This window comes from Lingula anatina, chromosome 3 (assembly GCF_051362555.1).
Source record: "Lingula anatina isolate TDL-2025a chromosome 3, LinAna3.0, whole genome shotgun sequence".
Classification (NCBI taxonomy): domain Eukaryota; kingdom Metazoa; phylum Brachiopoda; class Lingulata; order Lingulida; family Lingulidae; genus Lingula; species Lingula anatina.
Window position 1 is genome coordinate 30,026,413 of NC_141769.1, and position 16,509 is coordinate 30,042,921.

General features: G+C 37.5%; 1 protein-coding gene across 3 annotated transcripts in view; it reads right to left on the reverse strand.

Moving 5' to 3' along the window:
- LOC106175259 (glycine receptor subunit alpha-2) overlaps positions 1–14,207 on the reverse strand; it is a 37,760-nt gene extending 23,553 nt beyond the window's left edge. The window contains exons 1-2 of one of the 3 annotated variants that reach the window (XM_087008566.1): positions 14,112–14,207; positions 1,195–1,337 (exon numbers count right to left, since the gene is read on the reverse strand). The gene's annotated coding sequence lies outside the window, so the exon portion shown is untranslated. Of the gene's footprint in view, positions 1–1,194; positions 1,338–1,485; positions 1,738–2,035; positions 2,126–14,111 lie in introns of those variants that run through there. The other 2 variants (XM_087008567.1, XM_087008565.1) reach the window with 2 other exon arrangements.
- Between the last annotated feature and the right edge of the window lie 2,302 nt (positions 14,208–16,509).

Below are 16,509 nucleotides of genomic sequence, written 5' to 3' on the forward strand. Positions count from 1 at the left end.
TATAAATTGAATGGACCGTCGGATGAACTCTTTGGTAATCCTCCAGTTTTATCTGAATTGAAAATGCGTAACGACGAAAAACGTCTGAATTAAAAAGATTGTAAGAGCAAGGCATACTTCTGCATCATCTGTATGGTATATGGAATGTTGCAGATACCAGGGCCATTTTCATATGAAGCTTTGCTTCGAACTCATTCCCTAAGCTACGGTAGCCATTAGTTACGTCAACATGTCTTTGTCGTATTTGTCGTCAAACTTGGCTTGAGGACAGAAAGCCAAGGCGGTTCTTGGGAATTTGTGCCCTCATGAGTATTTCTTCTGTCCTTTCAGATAGTTTTCAATAGGTTTAAAAAGCCCGTTACATGCTTTTCCAATTACGATATTACTAGCTTAGCTTAACAATGGCATTTTAGTGGAGTGAAATCGAATGTGAAGAATACATCCAGCCGTTCACTTAACCTTATCCAATGTTTACATGTTTTTCACTGAATTGTGGAATTTGGTTTAGTAGTACTCCATAGCTTTAGGCCGGTGGTTGAAAAGCAGAGAAAATCCGTTAAAGATACCGAAAAATAAAGTAATGTAATTTGCTTTCTGAATGAAAGACAATTAAAATAAGGTATAGCTTGCGGTACGTGGATTAACACATACACAAACACACACACACACACACACACACACTCATACACACACACGCTCTCTTCAGTTGAGTCTGATGTCAAATCATAATTAATAATTGTGGCATTACTCCCTACGCCCTCGTGTAGGGTTTAATCAATCATTAAGACATGAAATGTTGGATAAATGTTCGGTTATCTTAGCCACGAGGCACCATAGCAGCAACAGAGCAATGTCTCCACGGACCCGAGTGAATGATGTTCAGGACAAAGCTGTCGATAGTTGTACTTCTAATTGAGTTGAAATTGTTGTTTTCGAGGAATTTAGGATCATTCGAGTATTAAAATACCCGATGAACGACAGATAGTAAAAAGACGTAAAATGGCCAGTGCGAAAAGAAAAAAGGTTTTGGAATAATTACACATTTTGGAATTTTTACAAATATTGTCGTATGCAGCTGAAGCGATAAATTAATAAATCAAAGAATTAAAGTTTGAATATGAAAGAACTAAAAATGACAAAAATCCCAATGCGTCTTTATATATGATATTTAAATATATTCTCTGTTTAACATACCTCAGATAATGCAACAATCTCCTAAAAGTTCCAAATATTTCTTTTGAATCTGATCGTTCCCGAGTGTTCAACCGTCCAGAGAAAGCATTATATCCATGACGTTCACCTTGCAGAGGGCTATTTATGCTCTGCCTCGAAATCTCCTGAAAAATAAACAGGTTATATACATGTAGAAGATACATTTATTTATTTATGAAAAATATGCATTTTGGAAAATAATGTTAATCTTGACATATGTTACATTCCAACCAGAGAAAAACAAAACTTCCTAGAGGTAACTTGAAAATATACCTCAAACTCAACACTCCTTTGCAATAAATGATATTATATTCAAGAGATCAAATGCTCATTTGCTAAACACAGTTTTTATGCAGCAAAAAGAAGCTGCGCTTGGTTATATTCATGTGACATCAGCCCAGCACGTCCAGAAATAACTAAATTCTCCTGCACTATTGTGACTATTTAATTACTGGTAATGCTAGAATGCAAAGACCCTTCAGTCCGCAACTGTGATATCTTTTCTTGGTGATCCACTGCATTAAGTAGCTCTTCATAAAGAACTCCTTAAAGCAGGCACTCCGCTGTGGTTATATATCTTCACGGCGAGCAGTTTCTCAACAGCACATGCGCGATAAATGCACCAAGAATATGATTTGTTTGAGTCCTGCTTCTTCAAGGATGGTGAATTCAATTTAAGCACCGTGTAAAAACGTCCCCGATCGATGGATCCCTTCGAGCCACGCGCAGCTTTTTAATGGCGACGGTAGCTGGTTAAGTGTAAGGTCGGTGATCGCGTAGTGTAGAACTATGATAAGAGAGCAATTGTGTTACGTGGTCTTACCTCAGACACGCAACAGACGTGAGTATATGATTTTTCTTCACGGCAAGGTCAGCTTCATTTCCACAGATACCAGAGTCATTACTGCAACTTTATAAAGACCGATATTTTAGTAATATTACATAATTCAGAAAACTTCTAACCAATTACTGGCACACACTAACCGCAGAATTTGATATACCAGCAACACAAATGAAACAATATTTCATTCCCCGAGTTTGAATGCTGCTTACCTTATACCGGACGCAGAGGCAAAAAAAAATCGACTAAAATCTCTATGCGCGACAGAACAAATCTGTTGCTCCCTGTCAAAGCTACCGCAGTCAGCAAATGTCTACATAATCACTAATTGGTATCCTATTATGGCTGTGCCCTAGCTGCGTTGGGTATTAGTAAGCCATGCGTGCATGTTAAGCCTATGCCCGGTCATCAGCGTCAATATTTACTTCAGAAACAAATCGATCGCATAATTAACCGCGACAAGAATTAGCAAATATGAGCAGAGCGTCTTCTCTTGATAGAGCCATTACAATCAAATAACATCCGCATGGGTTGAGTAATAGTCAGTCGATGGGGATTAGGCTTAAAAGAACATTGCACAGCAGGTAGTACACAAGACTGCTTCTAGAAGAATACTGGAGAAATGGTCAATTAAGGCTTTTCTTAAAGAATCAATGGTCTGCCAATATATATATATATATATATATATATATATATATATATATATATGAGAAAGAGAGAGAAGGGGAATGAGAAACTCAAATACACAAAAGTATTTTACATCCTTCTGGAGATCGCTGGAGGACATATTCGTTTGGCATTGGTTTTGTTTGGTTTTGTTGGAAAAAATTAAAATGATTTTATCTCAAAACAAATTGGATGATGTGATGTTATGATGGAACTAGAACATAATCAACGTCACTGTGTTTGTATCAGACTCTCTTTAAAAGCTGAAATTCATCGAGCTTGATACACAAAAACGTGGTCTCTGAGTTACACTTCGTAATACGTTAAGTCATATGTGATCAATTTATCAAAGATCGATGAACGGAGTTCATAAATTGGTCAAATATCGTAATAACATATCAATGGACAGTCATCAATTGCGACCAATAGAAGTAAATCCGATTATATGTTTATTCTTAGAACCGTGCCTTCTGTTAGATTTCAATACAAGACAATACAACCTGACTGGCGGTATTTTGCATGTCTAAGTGGTCGCCTGCTGCAAAACAGTTTTGAACCATTGTATTCGTATCCGATCACTATCTAGAGGTAAACATAACATTGGCCGTTCTTGGGTACAAATGGCGCACAACTTGTACTTAATATGCCATTTAAAACCCAAGTGGCAACCCCATCTGGTTACGTTTTGCGACCCCCTCCTCTGTTAAGTTAAATGCTCAATCTCCGATCATAATCTTATTTTGTCTAGAGAGTGATTGCATGGAAGAAAGTCCACGGTTCCCCTTATGATCAAACCATTTGGGTCATTTGGTTTGTACAAACGCAACATACATGTATCCACACTAATAGCGCTGAGAGGGCGTACATTGTACACGATGCACACACGAGAGACGCTGCGTCTCATCGAGGCTGTTTGTTGAGCTCGGTACTGTTAGAGGTGACCTTACGTCATTAAGACATCAAACCTGTCATTCAAAAGGCACGTGGCTTTGATTGGTACCGCGGGGTGACAACAGAGTAATGGGGATTGTTTTTATCGAAAGATACCAATCGTACAAATTCGCGATCCTCTGAGATAAGATGTGATAATATAAGTCGTCCAATGTTGACCAGTGTGCCAGGAATGGTGGACCTAGGATTGGAAGTCCAGTTACCCATTTGCCAGGAATGGTGGACCTAGGATTGGAAGTCCAGTTACCCATTTGCCAGGAATGGTGGACCTAGGATTGGAAGTCCGGTTACCCATTTGCCAGGAATGGTGGACCTAGGATTGGAAGGCCAGTTACCCATTTGCCAGGAATGGTGGACCTAGGATTGGAAGTCCGGTTACCCATTTGCCAGGAATGGCGAACCTAGGATCGGAAGTCCGGTTACCCATTTGATTACTACAGGTTAGGATAAGTCGGGGTTTGTTTGGGACGGATGTCACCTGTACAAAGTAATGGAGAACAGACTACGGTCCCTAGAGGACCAACATTCCTGTCATACCAGAGTTGTGATGATATAGTGTGCCTATAATGTGTCTCTGATGTGCTTCCATGTCAGACAAATAGAAAACGTGTGCGTTGGTAGAAGCTGGCGCTTTCCAATGCCAAGCACTGAATATCAAGAGAGTTCTCTGGCGTTTCTGTTGTGATGTCAGAAATCTTAAATTGAAGTTGGCACTCTCTGGTGCTATGTACTCTTTTGAAATTCTAATTTGATTGATGTGCTTCGTTCTCTTCTTCGACTAAGACTTTCTGAGGTGTCTCTATTCGTCCATGGATTAACATATTTGTTGAGTGTTTGTCTTTCCAGTTATGTTCAGATTATTCAGTAAAATGACAGTGAAATATGAGCTATCAAATCACAGAAGAGGTTTAATACATCCGAAAAAGTAAATGTGCATTTATGTCCTTATTTCAAAATACTTTAATCAATCACGAACTAATTTGAACATTAATTTTTCATTATCCTTCCATCTGAAACTCATCCGTAGCAGAGGTCATGTCCTAGATCAGTTGACCGTACAGTTAGGAGATGGGAGGACAGGAATCCACAGTCGCGTTCATGAGCGTTTTAACTAGAATCGTTTTACATTACATCCAAACATTACAGTAGATGTTATGTGTGCAAGCCGGGTCAATCTAGGGAGCTTCTACTAATAACCCAATCACACCCCGGCCCCTCGCGCTGGCCTATTGCTTCTAGACAGGCACCAACAAACGCTTCTAGCACCTGTTCTGACGGCAGACGCTGCAAGCTGTTTTAAGACAAAAAAGTATTTGAAATATAACGAAGATGGCCATTTAAAGTTAACACAATGCACTTGATAAAATGCACATTTTCCTCACGGAAAGCATACAATTTCAGAAAAATTTCAGAAAAGATACCTTACCTTCGAGAATTACGCTACATGTATGAGTTGATCTGCTCTGCTCAGAATACCTACAATTTTGCTAGTTTTGCTTTGGATAAAAAAAGACAATGGACTTAAAGATCCAAATGCTGTTTTCCTTTATATAACTGTACCCAATGCTGACCAATTATAAATTCTTACTTATGTAATGAACTAGTCCCACAGTACCAAAGAAAAAAATCGATTGCGAAACGATTTAAACCCCGGAATTAAACTGAAGGCCGGTTGAGAAAAAGGTTTTGACTTCGGCCAACCTTGATAATGAAAAGGGTGGAAAAGTAAAATTAATCTTTCTCAAGGTGAATCCGAAGGGACGGCAAGGGCACGTGCTCTCATTTGATATTCCGAAAAATGTTTTCGCATGCCAACATGCAAAGCGTTGAAGGCCGTACCGAAAGATATTCCAGTGCATTGGTTCCTGAACCAAGGCTTTCTCATTAGCGTAACCTTCTATATACACCTGTAAGGTCTTGCCTGTATTGTGCCCGCAAATTGTATGGAATGTTTTAACTGGTACCACTCCAACTGAACCGATATTGAGAGTCCAGACTGTCAGAATTCTTACCTTGTTGCAAATGTGATTTATTTGCCGACATAATGAAGAATAACGATAAGATAAATTATATTCTAATATGCGCGTTATATTCTCATTATATTCTCTGTATCTCTCTCTCTCTCTCTCTCTCTCTCTCATTCAGAATTGGGCACCGCAGGTTAGTCGTTTCCATACTGTATCATGTAGCTTATTCATAAGTTCCATACCAATGAATACAATTCAAAAATATTCTAAGGAACGGTAATTGGTGCCTTAATCATATATATTTATAACCTTAATGAAAAAATCTTGTCTCAGCTAACTCATTGTCCCGGCCCATACTAATACCATGGCTAGCCTTTTACTAATGTATTATGCATTCAAATTGACGAATAAAATGAACCATTTCAAATTAGTTCTACGGTGCTCCTGTGCCATTGCATCACCTGAAGTGTTTTATGAATTAAATAAGTCAGATGTCGGTTTAGAGTCACAACACACTGTGATATGCAAGCGCCAAGGGTGCAATGAAGAGTGTGAAATACGGCAAAGGCGTTCGCTTTTGCTGCAGCTGGAATAATTCGAATTAGATTTAAGCATATAATAAATAAAACTTACCTTTATGGTTTTAAGTATTATGTCCCTAATACCTGTGGCAAAATGTTAGAGATAGTTTTACTGAATATGTACATAGCATGGACTTATAGCAAACGACTAAACGTAACCGGATGTGCCACACTGTATTCTCACCGTATGTCAATAAAAAAAGATGGCTTATTTCCAAATTTACATGCTGGTACATTTTGTACAAGTCTAGGTTGGAGTGGGAATTGATAATTGTGTTACTTTGTAATAAAAAATGCACCGCTTAGGAAATTGTGTAACCTTTATTGTAAATGCATGTGCTCGGTCGTATTTTAAAGGTTTGCAGCAATGATGCCATTTTTCATTCTTTATATGACTCGTTACGGTCTGATCCTTTACAACAATTGAAGCACGTTAAACAAAAAGAGAAGATGGGTTGTCTTATGGAAACCATGGAAACGAATGTCTTGTTTATATTTATTATAACACGATGCGACAGATTTTTGTTCAACCAACGATAATGACATGTGCTGTCACCGTAACAGTTTGGACTCTTTTAAGCCAATGAGTATGAAGATGTTTTGATAGCAAAATCCTGTGTTGAACCCAGAGGATTCCTAGGTACTCTCCACCCAGCACGTAAAGGTGATTCTGGGAAAGAGAATCAGAAAATATATGATTACTTTTCAGTCGGCTGTATTCGTACAATAGGGGACTATGTGTTCAGAATTGCTCGGCCAAAGGCTTTGGAGAACAATGCCCAGTTTGATGTCGTAAAATTGATTGATTGTAGACATTATTGGTGCAGACATTCTGAAAGGGCCCGCAGAGCAACAGCTTGGATATTAGTCTACTCAGCAACAAGTTCCATCCATGTTGCTTCCCTATAATTGGCCTACCTATGACACTTCATATATGTACGCTTATTTAAATGACCATATACTGTACGTTTATTAAATTGACCAAATCCAAGTTTATTGTCATAAAGCCAATGGTAATGCAGTACCGCCTGCTGTGTCTGTCCGTTGTTTCACAGGGTCAACTTATCCTGCAAAAATGCTAAGTGCTGTTTAAGGGATGACAACTCTTTGTTTTGGCGGGAAAAGTTCCGTAAAACGGATTTTCCTGAGATAAACGACATGTTCCCATACTTACCAATGGCTCATTATGAATCTATTCCGACATACAAAGTTAGTCGATTGCTTTTTTTAAGTTCGCTTTTGTAATTATCTCTTAAGAGAATATTTCGGCGGGTAGTCATCTATGAAAGGCCACGTGGTCGATTGGCAAGCACAGATTCCAGAATAATTAAGATAAAATGCAACAGATGTGCGTACTGTATTGATATATGACATTATAACTGTAGAATGTAGCGCCATTTGTTTTCATTGTCTCAGTAATGCAATGCACCTTTTTTGGTTTGATTACATAACGCGCTTCAATTATTATACATAATCGGGGCTTAATGAGGTATACAAAGAAGGAAAATGGTACCGTTGCTGAATGTCTTCAAGATATTGCTGAGCATGTGGACATGTAGTCACAATACAGGGTACACAATTTCATAAGCGGGGCATTTTCTATTACAAAATAACGCAATTATCAATTCCCACTCCGACATGGCCAACCAGTATGTCACGCTGGAAGTAAACAATTTTTATCAATGCTGCAAAGATTGGATATTTTGGAATGTCCAGAGAAGCAAAGAATATTATAATTCCGTCTTTTATTTATATATTTAAAGCTGCTGTTATTTTCATTTGAAATACTTAATTTTTCAAAGGTGATTACCAAAAATGCAAAATTGCTGATTGGGATGACATAACATTCTTATTTATAGAACTAAGGGATGTGATATTCTGAAACAATGCCCTGGCCAGACTTCTTACAAAGAAAGATCGGCCCATGTTTGATGTAAACGCGACTTGTGATAACGAAGATCGTCTCTAAAGCGTCCCACTACTCCAAGTTCTCCTAAATCTCGGCCACTCGCTGATTGATATTGCGTGATCCCATTAATTTGATTGAGATGAAGCGAAATTGCTTAACTCAATGCTTCGTTAAGTCCAGTTAAACGGTACCCTTGGGAATAGTAACGTTAATATACTTGAGGTTCCGACTCATTTTGAGAAGCTGTGGACTGCTGAATTTTCCCCTGAGCTCACGTTCAATAAAGTCCGGTGGAGACACGTCCCTGTCTGGAACGTAGTGAGTGTAATTAAGTCGATCCAATTGTTGAAGAATGGAATATTCAAAAGAAAAAGGCTGATGTTATTATTTAAACTGTCACGCACTTGAGAAAATTTCCGATGGAAAACAAACCCTGCTTCCAATCAAAGATATTTATTGAGAGAGCAGAACTGCATGCGAAATTGCATAGGATCAAAATAGAAAATGGCTATTTTTGATTAAATTTATGATTTCAAAATGTTGGTAAATTGATTTCATTAGTTCGGATGGCATATAAAATAATTTGTACTGGTTCGGATGAGAAGCGATCTGATTTATGTGTAGGAAATTACATGTCCAATTTACTTAACCTTACACCAAAAACAAATTGACTCTTTCTTGACTGTCATTTGATCTGCTAGAAAAGAAAATCATCATTTTTTAATCAACAGCTCGTATTGAAAATATTGCCTCCAATATTTCGATGTCTATCTAGATTTAGCTATGCTTGTATAAGATTCGGTAGTCAATTTACTTAAGAGCATCATACATCAGATGTCTAGTTATTGTAAAAATAATCACTTCGAAATTCGTCTTCGGTATCACAACATTCTAATGACCTATCTCCTACAATGATCCTCTATACATTTTGTTAAGATAATTGCCATTCATCTGCGGCTTTAATTGGATTATTCATTCATCATTTTGTGTATTATTCCATTGGAAATATAATGCATCTGAAATGTTATTTTATCGTTCAGTGTAGTATATCTAATTAAACTGCTGTCTCTCTTTTGACAGCGCTTGACCAAACACAATCTCATTGTGATACAAGATAGCAGTAGATTAATTACAGGTCTCATTGGATTCATCAATTACATGTTTTCCAGTCGCTTGGGATATGGAAACCAGTTTTTCCTATTTGTCATGGCAATATCCAAAAAGAATGAAATTTTGGTAGATGTAGGGGAGCAAAAGATTTTTCTGCCTTAAATACATTGTGGTCATTATTATAACTTTATCATTCCCGCTTTGCCCGCACATCTTTTAGCAATTAAAAATGGATTCACTGATTATCTGACGCCATTCAATCCGACGCAGACTGTGTATTATGAGCTCAGCTACCGACGTCGCAGACATCACTTCACCTAGGCTTTAAGTACTCTCTACCAGGGTAGTAGATTTTAAGTGCATTTTTCTTTGACTACCAATGCAAACAAAAAACCGTATTATATAACTAGACACGTATCTGTGAATATCTGGTGAAAAAAACAAAATCTTTGGTCCTGGTAGAGGGTAGGCTTCAAGGTGTAAAGCCCATCCTAACGACGTCATAGCGAAGCTGTCAGCAGTTCAAAGTTGCAGGCTCTGTTCGAGGTGCTTTGTTTTTATTAAATATAATCGCCAAAACACTTGCGCTCATTATTAAAACAGCAATGCTGCAAACACTGATCATGTATATCCCATGTATTGTACAATCTTGATATTGTTCATATCTTATAATAGAAAAGACATTTTAGAAATAACAGAAATCAAAGTGCACCCTACAGAAAGCTAACTGGAAAGCTACACAAAGATGAAGTTGAAAAGTTCAGCCTTGTTTAGCCTTGTTAATGGTGCGTTAGAGTTATGTAATTATATTGTTGACTTAGGATAGCTAAGAAAACTTTCAGAAATGAAGAGAAATATGCCGCAGTTTACAGTATTGCACCCATTTAAATGTAAGTGTTTATCATACGCCAAATTCTCAAAAATGTCTTTCACTTCATACTTGTCCAGATCACAAACCTGTGTCTATAATCAATTACTTCTGTCCATTAATAAATCCTTTTAGTCAAATTAACATTATGTGAAGTATGGCCACCTGCACTTATCTACCAAACGTCCGTGGTTCATTCAGTTTTGTTAGTCACAGTAAAACAATGCTGACATTTTCCAATCCATTTTCCGCGTTTTCTCTATATTGTTAACAATAATAAAACAACAGCCATCGTGAAGTGAACTCCATTCCGTTTGTGTTTCCTCAATTTAGTATTAGTCCCATTGATTCTCAGACGTTGACGCACGTAAATAATAATGTAAATAGATGGTAAGCCTTTTGGCGTTGTTGATTTCGCCATTGTAAAGCAGTCACTATAACAATCGTATCTCAAATATAAAGACCACCAGATATATGAAGACTGTTGGTGAACAAATACCACCGCCCATGAATTCTCGTTTATTGTTTTATGTCAACAACATTAACAGCTCCCATTTATTGTACATCCCTACACGTGTACAACTGTACTAATAATATCGTACCGCCAGTCCTATTTAATAAAATAAACAAACAAAGCACTTCAATAAATAGATCGAAAAATAGAAATTTGTTAAGAAGCACTTCCTATATGATAATAGATAAACGATGAAACAAAAAACGATTATCATCTCCAAGAAAGGAAACCTATATTGGAACTCTTGAAGTCCGGTTACCATTGAAGGAAAGTAACAAACATGGAACGTCAAGAGCCTCTTTTTCTCTTCATGAGGTATAAACGCACTAAAAAACTCCTAAAATTGCTCACAGTTAAAGAGGGGCTGCTTTTGGAAGAGAGCTCTTACCTAGAATCTATTTTATTAAATCAGGCATGCATGTGCATCCAAAAGAAGAAGACCATTGATAGACATACAATGCGATCTCTATTTAGCAAAACCAGATAAATTTCTTTTAAATTCCAGCATAAAATCAAACGCTGTTAAAAAACATGAGGTTAAACCTACTTTCAATGTTTTAGTGTTTATTTCTACCGTCACAACGATAAACCGAGAGTCTTCAGCACCCGTGACGAGAGTGACTCAAACATTAGAAACTTACAACTGAAAAACAGATTTATGGTTCATGCTTTTTTAACGGTTTTGGATTTTTAAAGGCTTAAGTGTTGATGTTTAGAAACAAATTGCTGCACAAAAGATTTACGCTCATTGTGCACCTTTAAGCAATTACATGTCATATTGCTGGAGACATTAAATAACCATAATCTTTCAAATTTAAGAAAAAGGAGATTTCTGGGATAGGATAACTTGATTTCTGCTGCAGTAATAAAGGTCATGTTGTCTGTTTTCAGTGGTTTTTATCATGGTAGTCACAAACTGGATGGGAGCGTAGGACAATGAACGCAATAGCAAAAACAGACTGGATGTATAAATAACGTTTGTGTCCTTCAGAAATCTTTGGTTTTACAGGAAATAATTAACCAAATTCGATTTGGTACCGTTATAATTGAATTCAACTTGAGTGATCTTTCTTACGACGCGTGAAACTCGTATCGTTTACTGTTATAATTGTGTTTTAGTAATTAACACTTCGATCGTCTGTCGTTGAATGTATATAAAGAAAGGAAAGCTACACTAATGAAACACATTAAGGTGAAGACAATATTTATGCTATTATTCAATTTCTACACAAACCGAGTTACACTATCTTAAGTGCATATTTTCATTGATTGAAGATGCACTTCATTAATATACATCTATAAAACTTAAGAAATTTGGGTATTTTGTTCTAAAAGCTTAAGGAGTTAATACTTCTTTATCAAAACAGAAGTATCTTGATAATGTTCACCCATCTTTGCTGATCTGCAGTATTTATAGTATTACTTTTTATTAGGCCATTTGTGTAGATGGTGCCATGTATTGAGAATGTGAATTACCGTAAGTGGCACCATTTTGTTAATAAGATGATTTATTTCACATCAATCTGGATTTCAAGAATCTTCCTGGGAATAATTATCTGTTTTACATTGGACTGTTGACGTACACTCCTCTGTTGGCAGTTTGACTCCACTTGGTTTTTCATGGTACTCGCAGCGGTAGCCTACCATGCAAACCCACATACAGTGCAGGGTATCGCAGCTAGCCGTCCTGCGGCTTTTTCGGAAAACTTGCGTTCCCAGATGCAATTATATCAATTAAATGACAAGGCTGTCGTTCACTCGCAGATATATCTGATTTCGCATATGGTCTTCCGGGAAATAACATGGCAGAATATTATTACAGATTTTTACGATTTACTTTTTTTTTTCGCAACTTCGTTATCTCAAAAAGCTGTCAAATGTGAACTAACTACAGATAATTTTCTAGGCAGCTGCCTCACAGATGACAAATACATCTGTTTTAACTATGATTACCACTCATAATAATAGTGTTAATACTGATTTTACTCATAGATAGTCAACGCAATTTGAACAATCGCTGCCTTCTTTTTCGAAAGTACATGTAGTACATTGTTCCTGGCCGAGGTTCACCTAAATGTTGTCTCCGCGCTCGAAATGGCCAAATAACTATAGAGAACTTGTGAAAGGAAGTAAAACGTTCTGTCACATAATATTTCATGCTAGGACCTTTGCGACGACCCGATATGTCCGACAGGCCGGATATGTCCTAGCACCAGAGAACAGGCCATATCTGAGGCTTACCTCTACAAATCAATGGAAACCGGTCTCTACAGGTAAATGACACCGGACTAGTGGGGTTCGACCCAACAGCTTACGCGAGCATGGAGTTCACATACACACAGAGATTTCCCTTTCTTGTTGAAATTATTAAGATGTTCCGAAGAACTAACTCTGAGAGGTGCGTTAATAACTTGAAGTTCATCTCTCAACGTTTTACACTAAAGAGAAGATGTATTCTATAGCAAAATAAAAAAAACGGGAAAAAGTTCCAGCTAACCAATTTTGCGATACTGGGCTACTGCCTTAGTATTATACACCATTGCTCTTAACGTTTTTGAAGCCTCCTCACTTTACACTGATCAATTCTGAAAAGCCACGCAGGTGCGTTATACCATGTGCTGTAACGTTATATGTATCTCATTAAATTTATCACTACTGCTCTGTCATACACGAAAGACATTGGGTGACGTTACGCATGGATCGTTTAACCAGCATGAATAATACAGAGAGAGAATAAGAAATTAGTTGGATCCTCCGGTTAGAACAGTACAGGTGACAGTACTACATGTATATACAAGGATGCTTAACATGAATGTTCTTTTTTCTCAAACACAATCACGGTCAACACCAGTGGCCAACATCAAATGTAATATTTATACAGCAGGCTTTTTTTTTTCTTTTTGCGGGCGCAATGGTGACAAAACTAAATGGCGCAGTTAACTCCAATTAATCTCATAGATATGCAGGTTTGTTTCCAATAATGTAACATTACAAGGTCATATCTTCATGTAATATTTTTCTTTTTTAACGAAATGTTAGCCCTCTGGAAACCTCTTAACCCCTATTGACATATTTCCTATCAGTTTTTTGCGTGTCTTATACCGAACACCAATGTACCTGATTATCCTATGGGGACATACGTGAAAAGAATACAGGAAAAGTCCATATAAAACATAAAAGGGTCTCGATGCAAAGGTTTGGAGGTTTAAAAAACGCCCTTTGCCGGAAAAGGTCGACACTTCATCATAATTTGATCTGGTGTAGGCTCTATGTTATCTCCTAGATTGGGCCAACTAAAGGAGTAAAAAACTCCACTCTATAAATATTTTTTTAAAATCCCTCTTAAAATTGTTGGCTACATGACAAAAGCTACATCATCCTCTCATTCTTCTCCCCCACCTCTCTCTCTCTCACACACACACACACGCGCGCGCGCGCGCGCAGTACTAAGCATTTCAACTACCCCTGTAAAAGAAGAATTAGGGTACTTACCTTATCACTGCGTCATCTAGGCTCTGTCCGTTATCAACAATGAACCCTCAAATACACTGTTTTGATGTTTTAATGCTCCCTAGGACCTACGTATTGAGGTAATGGCATGTATTATACAAACGAAACTGATACCCCGCGTTCAATGGGCATGTGTGGGTTGATAAGTAATAATTGTTTACCCTGTTGAACAGAAATATTATCATAGTACAATCTTACGGGATTTGTTTTCAATATTGCGTGCGCACTTGTGGTGCGGCGGATCGATCGCATTGTGCGTAAGTGGGCACTGCAGTAGTGAACCACTGGGCAATTTATATTGTCTCCAAGTTTGGTGGCACGCACTGAGACTTCTGCACCTCCACGGCGTTAGGTTTTCTTCCTCGAAATAGTCAGGCTCGTAAATGTACGTCAACAATACAAACGCATATATGACAACTTACAGTATCACACACCTTTAATTTAAAAAATATTCTATCTGAAAATAAGATGCTACCAGTTTACCCAATTTTACGCAAACCTCTATGAAAGCCAATACAGGAAGGGTTCGATCTCGTTTTGATGAGTTTGGATGTTTCTGGCAAATATAACATGTTCACATTAATAAGGTTACATGTACAGTAGGCTAAATCCCCAAATCCTGAACGAATATTTTTATCCCCATAAGTATTCACGCACGGAAAACTAAAAAGATATAAAAATGAGTGTTCTGATTTAGGCTGCTGGAAGAGCATGAAAACGACGAATGTGCTTGTACAATATTTTCATTAGCTCATATAACCATTTTAAAGTATGCTTCTTTTCAGTTATCGTTATCACATCTTAACCATTGAAATCTGCGGTCGTTTTTCATATCCCGCCCTCCCATACATTTTAAAACTATAAAGAACTTACCGTCAATGATGGAAAGAATGATACCGTAAAGGTAGAATAAAAATCTTCGCTAAAACCTAACGAAAACGACCCGTTGAGGTAAGTTTCCCCTATAATTTCACTACTGTGGTAGCCTCTCACGCTATTTTTTAATCACTTAAAATAATCCAGATAGCCTACGATGGGCTATCAACATCAATATTACCACTTCTTTATTGCCTTTGGATGAGGTGCGCGACGTTGTTATTCAATAAGGAGGAGGTATAAGTGGCAGTAACACAGGCATTAAGAACGTTATTGGAGGCGTAAGGGTCGATATATATGAACACTTTTTCTTTTATTTTGCAATTACTTTATAGAAACGACTATCCAATTGCATTTTAAAGTTTTATCGCGGGTCACGTCTAAAACGCATCATGGGACGAGGGGATCAAAAAGTTTGGGCCGCACTGGGTTCGACCGCCCTCTCCACCCGGTGGTTTTTAAAAAGTTTCTTACGTTTCTCAAATTTTAAATTATCAGCCTTTAGTCTCGTATTTTACCGGCTCGCCATTATACTTTTTAATGAAAAAATATGATAATGAAAATTTCGTATTAGAAAAGCGTTTAAGCTTTAAAAATGCCACAGAATGGATCTGTTCATTGCTCATTTATGGCTGTTTGTGCCATTGTTACACACAGCAGCTGTCTTTAATGTGAATGCGTTAATCTATATCTATTGAAGACTGCGTGCAATTTTAGGGACGGTTCATTTAAGGATTACGTGGGAGGAAATCGAATTGATGATCTTCGTTAATTCGCGTGCAAAGAAGTCATTGACAAAATTATCTCAATCGTTTCTAATTATGCTTTTGTCCCTAAAAGTCGAATCAAACGCTTCGGTCATGGACACAACTATTCAACCGCGTTTCAAAGTTACACTGGTTCTCAACTCGACCGTGTTAGAAGACGAGCAGGTCAATTTGCTGGAAAGCAGAAAATTTGGGGATTCGCCGCATCTGCTGCCTACGAAAAAAGTTTGGGGCATTTGCCTTAACAGTCCGATAAACAAGTGAAAGATTTTATTTACGTTGGAAAACTATTAACAAAGGTTTCTTAACAAAGGTTTCAAAAACATCCCATGTCTCTTTTCAGTCCAAAATCCAAAATGGTCGACAATACACAGGGGTAAATTATTAAAACAGGCGAATCATCAAAACAGGGTTACTTACAAACTTGTAAAAGGTGTCATTTTTAATAAATAAACAAGCAGGTCAGTAGCCAATTTAAATAGGGAGTAGGTGATTTCCCTGAAAAAGTGGACCTTTTACCATGAAACCAATGCGTACTTTTTCCCGACTAAAATGGATGGGTTCGAACCCCCTCACCCTCGGCTAGGGGCTTTAATTAAAATAGTTTGGAAGTCACAAGAGGTCAAGTTCATATGCACATGTCGAGTTCACACTTTAAAAGGACCACGACGCTCTTAATACACAGTCAATTTTTATATGTTTTCACAAAATTTCCATTTCTTTAATGACTTAGCATA